The sequence below is a fragment of the Microtus pennsylvanicus genome, chromosome 22 (assembly GCF_037038515.1).
Source record: "Microtus pennsylvanicus isolate mMicPen1 chromosome 22, mMicPen1.hap1, whole genome shotgun sequence".
Taxonomy (NCBI): domain Eukaryota; kingdom Metazoa; phylum Chordata; class Mammalia; order Rodentia; family Cricetidae; genus Microtus; species Microtus pennsylvanicus.
In genome coordinates this window covers 18,425,356-18,440,025 of record NC_134600.1, presented here as the reverse complement: position 1 = coordinate 18,440,025, position 14,670 = coordinate 18,425,356, and the positions used below count along the sequence as shown (strand labels likewise).

At 38.4% G+C, this 14,670-nt stretch overlaps 1 protein-coding gene across 7 annotated transcripts in view; it reads right to left on the bottom strand.

The window, feature by feature from the left end:
• The window catches only part of Dlgap1 (DLG associated protein 1), a 792,565-nt gene that overhangs the window by 674,082 nt on the left and 103,813 nt on the right, over positions 1–14,670 (bottom strand). For 6 of the 7 annotated variants that reach the window (XM_075956092.1, XM_075956089.1, XM_075956086.1 and 3 more), the window contains exon 2: positions 13,829–13,989. The gene's annotated coding sequence lies outside the window, so the exon portion shown is untranslated. Of the gene's footprint in view, positions 1–13,790; positions 13,990–14,670 lie in introns of all 7 variants that reach the window. The other variant, XM_075956087.1, reaches the window with a different exon arrangement.

Here is a 14,670-nt window from a genome sequence, read left to right as displayed (position 1 = left end):
TAAACATATATTATATGATTTTTGCTGAGATCATATTGAAACAAATGACCATTTTAAAGATAAAGAAACACTGAGTTTAAAGCATAGAAACACTGAGATTTTAGATCTATTAACAGGTAACTAGGCATTTTAGATTCTTTGGAGCTTGAGTTACAGGCATCCTGACATAGACACAAGGAACTGAATTCAAGTCCTATAGAAGAGCAACAAGTGACCTTAACCACTATGCAGTACCTTGAGCCACTGATTTTTATAATCCTAAGTGTATGAGTGTTTTGACTGCTTACGTGTCAGCATGTCCCAAACATTCAGTGCCCACAGAGCTAAAAGAGGGCATTGGTCGTTAATTGTTGGTTGTGGGCCAAATACAGAGCACTGAGTACTTTTAACTCCTGAACCATCTCTCCGGCCCCTGCATTTTGTAATTTTACCTGATTATAAATGGCATTGTGCTTGTATCTCCAATTATTATTAGAACAGAGCAATACTGCTCTGTACTTTTCAGTTATCCCCGCATCCTTGGTTCTGGTAGCAGAATAAAACATGACATTAAACATCTAACTACCTTCTCTTTTATTTTCTGTAAGGCTGACTGCATGACTGGCAATTTTTCTTTGTTTTTGACTGAAATCACAGAGATTTTATAAAATTAATTGAAATCTGTTCGACTTTTCATCGCTTACCAATTTCATCCTGACAGAATTTTGTTTTTCTAAAACAATCGTCTATTTAACTTTATCAGAATTATTGGCTTGCAGATGCTCAGTGCTCTCTCACTGTCCTTTTGATTCTGTGAATTGTGTTGATGCTTATCTTGATGTATCAATTTGTTTCTTCTTTAAAATCTGAGCAGCGGTGTGGCTGAGGACTCTTCAGTGGCACAGACTCCTCACAAGAACAGCGTCTATTCAACTAACCTCTTGCTGCTTTTCTGTTTCTGTCTAACCCAGTTCTTGATTTATGCTCCTTGTCTTCCTGCTTCCGCTTGCTATTAGTTTTCTAGTTTTGCCAACATGAGAGCCCATAGTTCTGTATTCCTTCCATCTTGACTAAAGGTCAGAGAGTTCAAACCTACTAGGATATTTGACCAAAGGCATGGCTACTGGATGCTTTGCTCCTCAAAGGCCAGGCAACAGAACGTTTGACTTGGGGCGTGGTTATTAAGTATTTTAAGTTGTTAGGAGGTAACTACGCTTGCTTGTTCCTTGTCTCACAGAAGTCTTGTGTCCTCTCTTTTTGATGGAGGTATATAAGGTCTGTGAGTGATAGACTGGGCTTTATTTTGCTTTGTTTTTTTAACAATAGTCACTGGAAGCCCTCCCGACTTGATCTTCTGTCTCTGGTTTATTTCTTTCCTCAATCCACACTCCCCTTTTCAGGAACTTATGGACAAGTAGGTGGGTCTGAACATGCTACATAGTACTTTAGGTACACGTTTAGGTCATTAACTGGATGACTTATTTTAATTTTTAACATAAGCATTCCACACACATATATAGTTACCCATTTTGCTTAGTAGTAATTTGATCTTTAGTCCATTCAAAAATACTTGCTAACTTTTCTGTTAAAGATGGATCATCTATATACATATTGCTCAACCCATAAGTGGTTGTAAAATTTTAAGATGCTTTTCTATCACCACTTTGTACAAGTCCCTCTGGGTCTCAGATCGCTCTTGGGATGAGCATGTTCCTCTTTAATTTATTAAGGTCTGTCTCATGCCCTAGAATGTTCTCTCTGTATGGATGCAAAGTAATATATGCACTCTGATGGTTGGAGTTGTATTCAAGCAGATCATTTTGGTTGACGGTTTATTTGAGTCATGTATATATTTACCATTTCTTCTACCTTCTCCATCAGTCACTAGATCTAGTGTGTGGAATGTTTAGCTTATCATTTCTCTTCTGAGTTCCATCAAGTTTGGCTCACTGGGTTGTGGCACTCTGCCATTAGATGCAAACTCACTTCGATCGCTGTATCCCCTTGATGAATTGACTTTTTTGTCATTATGAAATGTCTATGTTTCCCTGATAGAATTCCTTGTCCTGAGATCCTTCTAGCCATTCGAGATTTCTTTTGATGAATCCTGGCATGTGTACTAATTTCCATCTTTTTATTTTTAGTACCTTGCTTGAACATGTCACAGGCTGGGCTTTCTCTGCCTCTCTATTCATTCCCATCCTAGCCCCTTCGCAGTCCTTCTGTAGGTTAGTGAACTTCAACTCTGAGGATCAGGATAAGAACTAAGGAAATTTGCAATTTTTGTTTTTTCTCTATCAAGAAGTCCTCTTATAATAAACCTGATTATGGCCATGACTTTCTGTCTAAACCCATCTTTCCAGCTCTCCATGGGGAACCATCAAATTATGGGTCCCTCTTCCCTTTCTGTTTTGTGTTTGTTTGTTTGTTGTTTCCTCTTTCGGGTAGTATATCTGGGCTCTGCCTGGAACACATTCCCCTTAGTAGCTTTCCTTGTGAGAATTTAACCTGTTATTGCAGGCATGCAGAAGTGATAGCCCTCCGTTAGTTTCCCATTTCCAGAGACATTTATTCAACACTGGCCATATGCCAGACACCAAGCTCCATTCTGACACAAAATTACAAATCTAAAGATATTGGTGGCTATACTTAAGGAGCTGACACTCACTGTGGAAGACAATTATCTCCCCATGAGCGTGAGCAAATACGTCCTACAAGAAGTTCAATAAAGAAAAAGAATTAAGAGCTCTGAAGAGCCACAGTGAAAACTGACCAGGTAAGGAGGACTTCGCTCAGGAAGAACTCTTTGACCAAGTTCTGGAGATAGAGTAGCTGTTATCCAAACAGTCTGACAAACAGCGTATTATTGAATGGTAGTCAATACATGTGTACTGGTAACAGGAAGAGTTATGGCCATTTTGATTCGCCATAGCGTAACTAATTGGTTACAACTCTCAAATTGGCATCATCTTGTCAGATAGTTATAATAGAATATGGGTTTATGATTTGAGTAGAAAAAAGTGGTATGTTGAACACTATGAGTGAGAAGGGCTAAAAAAGAGAAATGTCATATTACCACCACCACCCCCTTTCTGGTACCTAATGTTATGATTGCAGAGATTGTTTTAGTGAAAACGGTAAATAAGAAATACTTTTATTTCAAAGCTGCATTTGTTAGGTTTTCCCCAAATATGTAATTCAATTCTTTCTTTAATGTAGGTAGAGGACAGGTACATTCAATGGTCATAAAAAGGGATATTTAAAACTTCATCATTTCATTCTGGAGCACGTACTGCAATGGCCTGGGTTGTAGGTTAAATTGCAATCCAGTCGAACTATGTCACTGTCTGAGGAATTCTATCAAATCTGAAGCAACGTGAGGCTTTACATTTAAGCCCTGTTTTCCTGCTGGCATCTCAGCTGTTCTGAATTTAAAGACTGTGTTCTTCACCTACAATGTTTTTTTTCTACTCATACAAATCCTACTTTTAAAGCATTAACTTAAAACTAAATTCTTCTAACTCAACTTCTCAATCTTTTTAAAGTCTTATCCTTCAGTGAAGTGTAGTGTTCCAAGCCTGGTGATGATCATCCACAGTTTTCTTTATTTTTTTTTTTTTTGGTTACAAATGGATTGATTTCACCTCCTGTATCAACTAGCATTTGTTTATTAACCATTCCTGTGTGCAATAGCTTAGTACAATATCCTTTTAGTTTTCTGTCAAGTAGTTTTCTGGCCTGAGTTTGGGTTCACCAAACTAGAAAAAACTATCTTGGGTTTCTGAAGGGCATTTGAGAATCAGACAGGTCTGGTGTAGATAGATGGTCTTGTGGACAGATCTGGAAGTGTCTAGTGGCAAAAGGTATGTGACCTTTTTTACCATCTTGTAGGCTACGTGACACTGGGTCCTAAAACAGTCAAGAGTCTCCATTGTGCAAGTATGATCAAATATGCTCTATGAACATTTCACTGGCCAAAGTAAACCCCTTTGAGAAATGCTCTGTCAAGATAGAGAGTGAAAAATTGTGTGTACATATTTTATATAGATTATATCATCAGATGAATGGAAATAAAATAAAAACTCAAACCAATAATACTTTTGATTCCCCTCATCGCTGCCGCCCATTCATTTGATGTTCATTTGATGCCTTAGTATCTGTGACAATGAATCAACTGACCTTTTCCTCGCAGTACTTTAACAGCATTTACATATGAGTTTATCAAAAGAAATGGGATAACTCAAGATTATGCTTCGTTCACCTTATAAAAAGAAATTACCATGAGTCCTGGCTTACTTTGCTTCTATAAGAGGATCTGACTGTTTCTAGAACAACCTGTAATTTATATTTGCTTTGAATGACTGTAAATTTATATATCATTCCAGGCAGTTGATGTATCAAGATCATAGCATTAGTCAAAACAAATCTTCAGTTGAAGAATTTCCCTGTTTGCATTATAGATCAAATGGTTACAGTTAGGCTGAAGAAAGCAGTACACAGTTAAAGCGTAAAGGAAAAAAATCTGGACGACTAAGCAATAAACATTTAAGTAGGCAAGATTCCTAAACAGTAAAAACGTCCAAAATAGGAACAGAGAGACTTCTATGGTTGCCTTCAAAGCCATCCTAGAGAGCAAAAAGAAAATGTACTCAAAAGCCAAAGAAAAATAAAGCTGATCTTATTTCACCCTGCCTTTCAAAAACTCTGAATGAGACAAAAAACGGGAGCTACCCTTGAGTCTTCAGCAATGAACTCGGTGATGTACGCAATCAAGTTAATAGAACTTGTTAACACAGAACTTGGTTGTTCAAAAACCCAAACAGCCTCACCATACCAGAAAAGCCTGCTTTAACTGGGCTTCAATGATTGGCCTTAAAGATTAGTTGGAAATTTGGGAATGAAATGAGAAGTCTTATAGCTTTACCTGGATCTGTAGAGCAACACAAAAACCATAAAGTGACAGCGACTGAAGGACCGTTTCTCTAAGAGCAATGTGCCAACCTGCAGGTGTCTGTATTTACTATTGACTTTCCAGAAAATGGGTTCTCCATCCACAAATCTGCTGATAGTCGTTCTTCTATTGCTGCTGTTTTGTGACAAAAGCATCATCAGGAAAGAGGGCTGTATTTGAGAGCACAGCAGCGCAACCAAGGAAGTGAGCTGGATGCATCTGCCATGCTATCTTCTGCAGTGGGAGCAGAGAACGGTAGACGCCTACAGCTGCTCAGCTTTGTCCCCTGATCCAGTCCAGGATCCAAGTCAGGGAGTGGGGTTCCAATGGTGGGGTTTTCGCATACCAATTTAAGTTACACATAAAACCCTGACAAGAACCTCAGGGGATCATCTCCCAGATGATTCTAGATTTTGTTAAGTTGACAATAAACAAAAATCAACACACCAACCAACTATATATCTACTCTATTTAGAAAACGAGATGGTGCTATGAATTTTCTTTCAGAGTATGGCCCCGGTGGGTCAAACATGCACCAGTGGATGACCACACACTTGAGAGTACATAGGCAACATTAGTGGGGTTCAGTGGGCAGAAAATGTGAGTGTGCAAGGTTAGATGCATGTGGAATGAGGCAGCTCTTGGAGGAGATGTGAAAGCCAGGTAAAATGCTCAAAAGACAACGTCTGAAATTATCAAAGAATTAATAAAACTATAAAAAGAAATACAGATTTTCTTGTCATTGTTCCCTAAACAACCCACTGCAACAACTACTGATACTGTATTCTACATTATAAGTAATCTAGAGATGACCATGAACACCTCCCTGCAAGGTTTGAGTAGGTTGTATGCAAACACTGTACTGTTTTCTATTTTAAAAAAAAACCCTCATCCAAAGATCTGGAGATTGAAAGGGTGTCAGAACCAGAACCAGGGTACTAAAGGAAGACAGTATACCAAACTTGAGAATTTAAAAACCAGAAATCAAAATTATCATTTTCTATTTTAAGTTCTCAAAACCCAAATATTCTGAAATGTTTGGCGCAAAGTGTACTTTAAAAGAAGAAATTAGCAATTGAAATGCTATCATGTTTTGAAATATGTAAATGTCCTCGGGCGTCTGAATTAAAATTCTGTCAGTGTCTTATCACATGCAGGTATTTAAAGTGGGCATATGCCGTGAATCACTTGTGATATATGTTAATAATTCAGAACTGTAACTATTGGTTGGTTTCTCCTTCCATTTGGGAAAAAAAACAAACTTATGTATCAAGAGATAAGCTTTCAACCTCTCCCATAAAAGTCACCAATGAAAACCATACAGGCCATTACTATGGTCATCCCAGTATGTTGAAGAGTGGGTGCCGGTAAGAACATCCCACTTCACGCCTCCCATGGGGCACTTTGGCCACATATTTGCATTAAAATGAGTTGATGAATGTTTCACAAAGCACATTGTTCTCACTACTGCTTAGTGATCTGAGTACAAACAACTGATTCCAGGGAAAACAAGCAGATTTTTTTCAGGATTCTACTACAGTCCAAGGAGAGCCTGGGTTAGCTCTTCTGATGATAAATTATCAACTTGATGGGACCTGGGATCACCTAGAAGACAAACATCTGTGCACATCTGTGATCCAGTTTCTAGACTAGGTTAGTTGACATTGGGTGACTCACTCTAAATATGGGTGGCACTAGTCCCAAGATTTGGGGTCTTGGCCTGAATAAAAAGTAAAAATAAGAAAGTGAGCTTGAAATAAAGATCCATGGTACTTCCTGAGGATACAATGTGACCAGCTGCCATCTTACTTTCCCACTGTAATCAATCCATTTATAATCCAATAAATCCACCTTTGCTTAAATTCCTTTTATGTGTCTTGTTTATTTTGATGGAAATGAGGAAAGCAATTTATGTATCTCTGGATGGGCAATTTGAAAAGTCCACATAAATTACACTTTCGCAGCCCTTGAGCTGCAAAAGTTGGGTAGAAAGATGAAGAAGAGAGAAATGAACACAAAATCAAAGAGACAGCATGTGGACCAGAGAGATGTTTAGTCAATGAGACTATGGGCTGGTAAATATCTTATATAAAGATTCTTCAATTGTCATACCAAGGGGGCTATGCCGCTCCTAAGAAAATGATCTTACAATACCAAGTATTCTTTTGCAGTAGAGCAGAGTCAATGGATAATCGAAACCTTTTTCTTTGTTTTATATTGCATAGTAATACCAACAGTTGATCTGAACAAAGCAGCTTAAAGGAACAATCACAGTGATTTATTTTACTTTTTACTCTCAGATCAGAAACATCTTCAGGTTAATATATAATCTAAAACACGTTACCATCATGGTATGTACAAAGACAGAAAGTGATACCTTGGGATATGACAAACTGAGAGGCCAACTGCTACCTACATTATAGTTCACAGAATTGAAAACTATTGCAAAGGCAATGATAAGGATCATTGATTATTGATTGCACTGGGTGGTAGTTTTTCTAATTAGTCATGACTGACATTTAGTTTCTAAACAGTTTGTTAGAATGAATGATTCTTAGAGTGGCAGAGTTTAAATATTTTTTTATTTAATTTTTTTCCATTTTTATATACCAATCCCAGTTCTTCCTCCTGCCTCTCCTTCTGTACCATCTACTCCTCAGAGGGTGTAATACCCCTCTTAGGGATCAACAAAGTCTGACACAGTAACTGGGAGGGGGACACAAGAAAGAAGATAGGAGAAGAGTTTAAATATTACCCTAGGAAATGCATACTTTTATTGTCTTTGCACTATTCTTCAATTCTATGAGCTATAACAGTTGAAAGTTAACAGATGTAGACCTAAGACATAGTTAGGAAAACCTGAAATGTTCGGGTGAAATTGTCCACTGTTCTTCCACTGCAGCATCTCATCCACTTCCCAGGTGGGATGGAAAGCAATCCCCGTGCTGCACTTTGGGCCATTCTTCCTACGGTATCCTTTACCAGTGGTCACATGGATGTCTATCCTGTCAAACTTTCTCTTTGTTTTTATACAGTCCTTAAAATTACGTGTGTTCGAAAACCAATATATTTAAAAGTAGTTGAAAACCTTCATCGTTTTTGTCATTCTATTGAACTTAAGATAACAGACAGTGACCAGGAAAAAAAAATCAATTTCTTCACTGTGTTTAGCAGCTATTGTGAAGTCCAACAGTCTCAATGTATCCTCATTACATGAGAGTAACAATCACAGAATTATCTGGATTTGAAATGTAAAACATTGCCCGTGAGTATTCATTACAACAGTGGCTTGCTATGTGAACCCTGAATGCGCATCAGATGATATTTATCCATCACCCACTCAAAGTCTTATTTATTGAGTGCCTATTATTCCCAAGGACTGCAGCTGGTACCAAAAATACCAAGATAGCAGATCACAGAGGGTCTCTCTCTGGAAATTCACAAGGAAACTGTAAACTAATGTTTGCATCATTTAAAATGACAGTATGATAGACAGGACAGAAGTTAAATGAATAAGATGTTAAATAATCCTAGATCAAGTAGATCAACACTTCTTCATACAAGGAAAGAGAATAATTTTATAGATTATTATGCAAATGTACTATTTCCCAGATAGTCCCTCCTGCCTCATATTATACGTCACTAAGGCACTGATTAAGACATTTATTGTATATAAATAGCCTAAAGTGGAAATCACTTTGAAAATATCTTACCTACTTGCATATTTAAGATTTCTGTGACAATAACCCATAACACATGCTCACCATGCATTTGTTCAACACATGCATACTGAGTGTCCAACTTATAAAGACAGAGCATGCATTTAACATTCTGCAGACTAATGGAGGTTAACAACTGTTATCTACTCTGAGGAGAAACTGCTAGGATATTAGTAAGGTATTGTCCGAGGGTCATCTAGGGTGAGTGGGGATCTAATCTAATGAATGGACTTATCCTTTAATGAATGAGAGATAACTGGAACGTGCAAGACAGGTCTAAGTTGAAGGAAGTAGAACACTGGGATGTGTTATTGAAAGACCTGTCTTGACCTCACCTGTTCCTGTAGTTCCCTTTTTCTCTGTTTCTACGGTCCTCTGCCACATTCTTTTGGCCATGTTCGATTATGAAACTGTGTGCCAAGCAAATATTTCTCATGTAAGTTGCTTTGCTCAAGTTACACAAAACACTGACTAATTTAGGTTTATCTAATGAAGAACATAACAATGTGTTGTACTGATTTGGGACAATGCTCTTGTACACTGTAAAGATTTGCCATTTGTATTAGTTTAATAAAATGCTGAGAGTCCAGTATTCAGGCAGGAAGTATACATGGAGCCACCAGAGTAGGATTCTGAGAAGAGGAAAGCCAGAGACACAGTTGCAAGCCAAAAATAGAGGAAGCAAGCCGAGAATGTTTTGTTGAGAAAAGGTACCAAGACATGTGGCTAAATATAGGTAAGAATTATGGGTTAATTTAAGTTGTAAGAGCTAGTCAGTAATAAGTCTGAGCAACAGGCCAAACAGTTTATAATTAATATAAGCCTCTGTATGTTTATTTGGGACTGAATGGCTGTAGGACTGGGAGAGACAGAAACTTCCATCTATAAAAAAGCCTAGAATTTAGGCTCAAATAAGACTGGGTTTTGACCACAGCCCATAAATCACCATCTACTTAATTGGCCTTAATAATTCAGGAACAAGTTTTCATTTATATTTAAATATTCCCTTCTGACAATAAAATAATATCATTCATGCAGAAAAACTAGTAGCTCATCAGTTCTGTTTAACATTGGTTTTTGGTTTTTGTCATAGAAATCATTCTTTATGTCATTCCACCATGTAGCAGGAGGGGAAGAAGAACTGGGAGGTCAGTGTACACAAGGCTTATTGCAAGATACTCTGTTGTCCTGGAATAGGAAAGAGGGTCCTATAGTCATTGTTTAGATATTGATCCCTGTCTGCTAATTACTATGACAAAGAAAGATGTGTTGAGAACTTAGGGGCTCAGGTAAAGATAGTTGGCCTCCTGGAAGAAAAGGTGTTCTCCCCATATGCCATAGAGATATCTAAACATGTATGTGATGAAGAATCATTGAAGGATAAAATGCTACCAAGACATTTCTACTCAGTGGGCTTCAGTGAACACAACAGTTCCAGTAAAAGAAATCTTCCCACAGAGGTCTTCAGAATGTTAGGGGCACTGTAGCAAAATTCCTTGCCTTGCTGGTACCTGACAATTTACAATCCCTACTCTGGGTGGGAGTCTAGACCTGACTATAGTTCTAGAAACTTCAAGATCACTTACCATAATTAAACACATTGCTGTTTCCTAATATAACACAAACTGCATTTATCAGATTTACTAAAATCACAGACTTTAACAAAATTATTTTTGTTTAAAATTCCACTGGCACAAGCCAGGCATAGTGGCACACATCTGTAATCATAGGACTTTGAAGGCAGAAGTAGTTGGACCTCTCTGAGTTCAAAGTCAGCCTGTGTGCACAGTGAGTCTAGGGTCAGCCACAGATTCATAAAACAAAAACAACAAAACAAAACCAACAAACATCATTTCCCACTCCCAGCCCCATCCTACAAGACTTCACAGGTACCGAAGACATGGTTTCTAAAGCTTCAAGACTCGGCAATTCAACATGGATTCACTCTGATGAAACAAGTTATGCGACGAGGCCAAACCATTGACCACCGGACAGAAGAGGCACGCAGCCTCGAAAAGAAACAACAACTATGTATGACGTAGAATCCACAGAAAATGCTGCTCCTTGGAGTCCTGTAAAATGTTTGATAGCTCTTCATACTTGTACCTTTAACAAGAATCCCCATGCAGTACTGATAACTGATGGAGGAAGGTCATTGGTTAAATAAAAAGAAACTGCTTGGCTCTCATTGGTTAGGAGATAGTTGGGAGGAGTAAACAGAACAAAACGCTGGGAGGAAGAGGAAGTGAGGTCAGACTCGACAGCTCTCCTCTCGGGAGCAGACGCCTCGGCAGAGACGCCATGCCCCACTCCCAGGCACACACACGCGATGAAGCTCGGACCCAGGATGGACTTAGGCTAGAATCTTCCCGGTAAGACCGGTGCTATATAGATGATAAGAAATGGGCTAGTCCAGGTGCGAGAGTTAGCCTAGAAGAGGCTGGGTAGAAATGAGCCAAGTGGTGTTTAAATGAATACAGTGTCTGTGTAATTATTTCGGGTAAAGCTAGCCGGGCAGGCGGCTGGGGTGTTGGGGACGCAGCCCCGCCGCCGCCCTTATTACTACAGATAATAGCAACATGCACATGGATTATTCTGACAGAATCTTAAAATTCAAAAAGATGTTGCCAGACTACATCATTTTATTCAATAAGGTATTGTAGCGATTTTAAGGAGAAAATGATTCTAATGTTCAGACATGGTTAGAAAGTGAATTCATTGGGGCTTGGGGGAAGTTTAGTGTTAGGGCTTTCGCTCTGTGCAACATTTTTGGAAAATGACTATTTTTTCTTAATGAGGGGTGAGGACTACACTTATTTTTGGGTTTAAGGACTCATATTTAGAATGCAATTATGGATTCTAGTTATGATTTAGTAAAGTGGCAGCTGTAGGCTCTCCACCGTGATCCCTGACTTCACTAGCCATGGGTGGTTGGCTAGTTGTCTACTACCAGGTACAGTTCTCCTCTTCTTGATCAGGTCTTAAATCATAAACCAAATCAGAGTTGACATTAAGGGTAGAATAGAGAGCCAGATTCTAAAAGTACAAAACCAAATAGACAAAACTGAGTGCCAAGTTAGGCCAATAGAAAAAGGGTGGTGGACTGTGGTGGATCATGCCTACTGAATGGTTGTCTTATGACCTTGAAGGTGGAGTCAATGTCTGGAAAGGCTAAATAAAAAAAAAGGCTGGAAAAATCTGCTGTTAAGAATCAAAGTATAAAGGTGACTTTTAGAAAAAAAATCAATGTTTTATAATTTCCGTTGGAAGTGATAACATTTGGAAAGCTTATAAGTAGTTTTCCATGGAGATGATTTAGCAGCATCACAGATGAGATTTTTGCTTAAACACCCTGCACTCAGGGTCTAAATGATGATGTTTCCAAAGCTAAATTAAAAACATTTTGAGACACTTGTTTTCGGTTTGACAAAATAAAGGCCAGCAGCACCTGCTGGGCAATGGTGGCACCCAGAAATGTGAGACACCATCTGCATGAGAGTCTCCTGAACCAGAACCAAGTAGACCAAGCACATCGGCAACCACAGCAAAGGCAGCTGAGCATGTATTAAAGCATAATTATGATCATGACGACGGCAACATTCACTGTTCCTATCCTGCATTTAACAACACTGCGGCATGCCCTGTGGATTGTAGCATTTATTGTTGATCGTAATTGGGGTAAGTATTCTATTGTTCTTATTTCAAAGACAAGGGCATTTAGAAAAGTCAGATACTCTGCTCAAGAAATCAAGAGGGTAGAAGTGACAAAATGACGATGAACTTGAAACTACAGTAATCTTCAGATACATCTTCATCAGATTTAAAATTTCAGATTCACCCTAGCAAAGTGTTCCAACCGGGAGGGCTGTGTGAGAGTAAGGAAAACGCAACATAAGAAAGCTTTCAGATGAGAAACTTAATTCCTCACAGAAAAAAATTGCACTGAGATCAAGATCAGTTAGCCTAAAAACATCATTTCAAATATTTATACATTGGCTTAGTAAAATAATGCCTACTTATTGAACACTCATTGAGTAACAGACCTAGTATGAGACTCTATTTATGAATTTGATTTTCAATTTTCAAAATTACCTAGAAGTCATGCCTAGAAGGTACTAAGGTCATAAATCAAATTATAATCTTTGATCTGTCTCTAGACTATTCTCAGTCACTGTATTTTGAATGATGACATTTACACATCTTCAACCTCCAAGATCCTAGGCCTTTCTTACTAGTAAACTTTGAGGAAATAAGTTCCTTGCTATCATCAAAAATATAGAAAAAGTTGCTGGACCCCGTAGGTGAATGTGGACCTCAGGAGATTGTCTCCATCCACACGGTCAGTTCCTTCCTGTTTTATGTCTCTGAGGCACGGATTTAGATCCAAAGCCTCAGATATGAGAGGTGAAGAATAACCTGTGTGCTTGAGAAGGGACGCCTTTGGGTGGCTTCCATGTCCCAAGGTCTGTCTACCCACTGGTTTCATGCTGTGAGCTATCAATGGGTTTCATCCCCAGGCTTCTGTTCTCAGGAAACCGCTAGGCGTCTAGAAGATGGAGAGCCATCTTTATTCAGCTTCATCTTCTCCTCAGGAATCCCGCAGGAACAACTCCCGCGCTACCATCTGGTTCTACCTCAGTCTTTTCCCAGCCCCACCTCTCTTATACTTAGCCCTGATAGGAATATCTGGCAATTTTATGTACTATAACACAGCATGCCAAAGCTGAAGAAAGAGGCTTGAGAATAAATTACAGATACGAGCAATACAATGAGGAAAACCCAGGTAGGAAACAATTTGCATAGAGGTAATTACAACACACACATTTTCATCATAGCCAATTTTAAAGAAATTGCTTCCTCATTTTACAGCTATTAGTTTTACAGAGGTAAAACCAACATAGTCTGTGACAATTATAGGTTTCATAAAACTGAAACACATTTTTACAAGGAAGAACGCCTGATAAGAAGCTCTACCAACAATAAATGTTAGCTCTGTTACTTTATGCACAACAACACTTTCAAATAGATGAGCATCTGCTTGACTACTGGTGAAGATATCAATCAAGGCATCAATGATTTCTATCTGATGGATCTTTCCAATCAGCAAAAAAAAAAAAAAGCAGAAATCTTACAGAACATACCATGTCATTAAATAGCAAAGGTATTTTTACGCTCTTACCAGTCTTGGTGAGACTAAAGATGTCCACTCTAGAAGAACCCTGTTAATTTGGGAGACTAGCCAAGCAAATTGGATGTGTGCTGGTCTTCTGAAGGAAGTGTCCCAGGAAAAGGTATGAACTGTTGTCACTAGAAGTGGTCCAGCAGTACCACTCACTGTTTCTGAAACAGAGAAGGTGGTAAAGAAAAGTAAGAATGAGAATCTGCTCACAGAGTCCCACAGTTATTCTTTCAACATAATTTGTACACATTTATTTACACACTGGCAGCTCATGTTTTTTGCACATCTTATGGTTGTTATTCTTTACACTATTTCTTTAGTTTTTGAGATTATAATATAATCACATCATTTACGTCTTCTGTTTCCTCACTCCAAACTCTCTCCTATATTCTTCCTTGCTCTGCTTCAAATTGATGGCTTCTTTTTTCTTTAATTGTCAGATGCACATATGCATTTTTGTATATATTCCTAAATATAACTTGCTCATTCTGTATACTGTTATTCACAAATTGATCAAACTGCAGAGTTGAAGAGCCTAGTCCTAATAGATATATCGATGGAACAGCTCCTGTTTCTTATCTTTTAACTAACAGGCCAGGTCAGCCAACATTGTTGTGTGTTTTACATGCTAATTAAAAATAAAGTATCAATAATGCCAAAGGCTGTGGAATAATCTTATACACTGAGAATTATTTGTCACTGTATGGTTTAGTGAAGAAACTGACTGCCCAATAGCTGAACAGGATAAAGCTAGGTGGAAAAGCCAAACGGAGAATGTAAGATAAGAGAAAAGAAGAGTCTGGAGATGCTAGCCAGCTGCTCAGCAAGCAGGATGTGTAGGA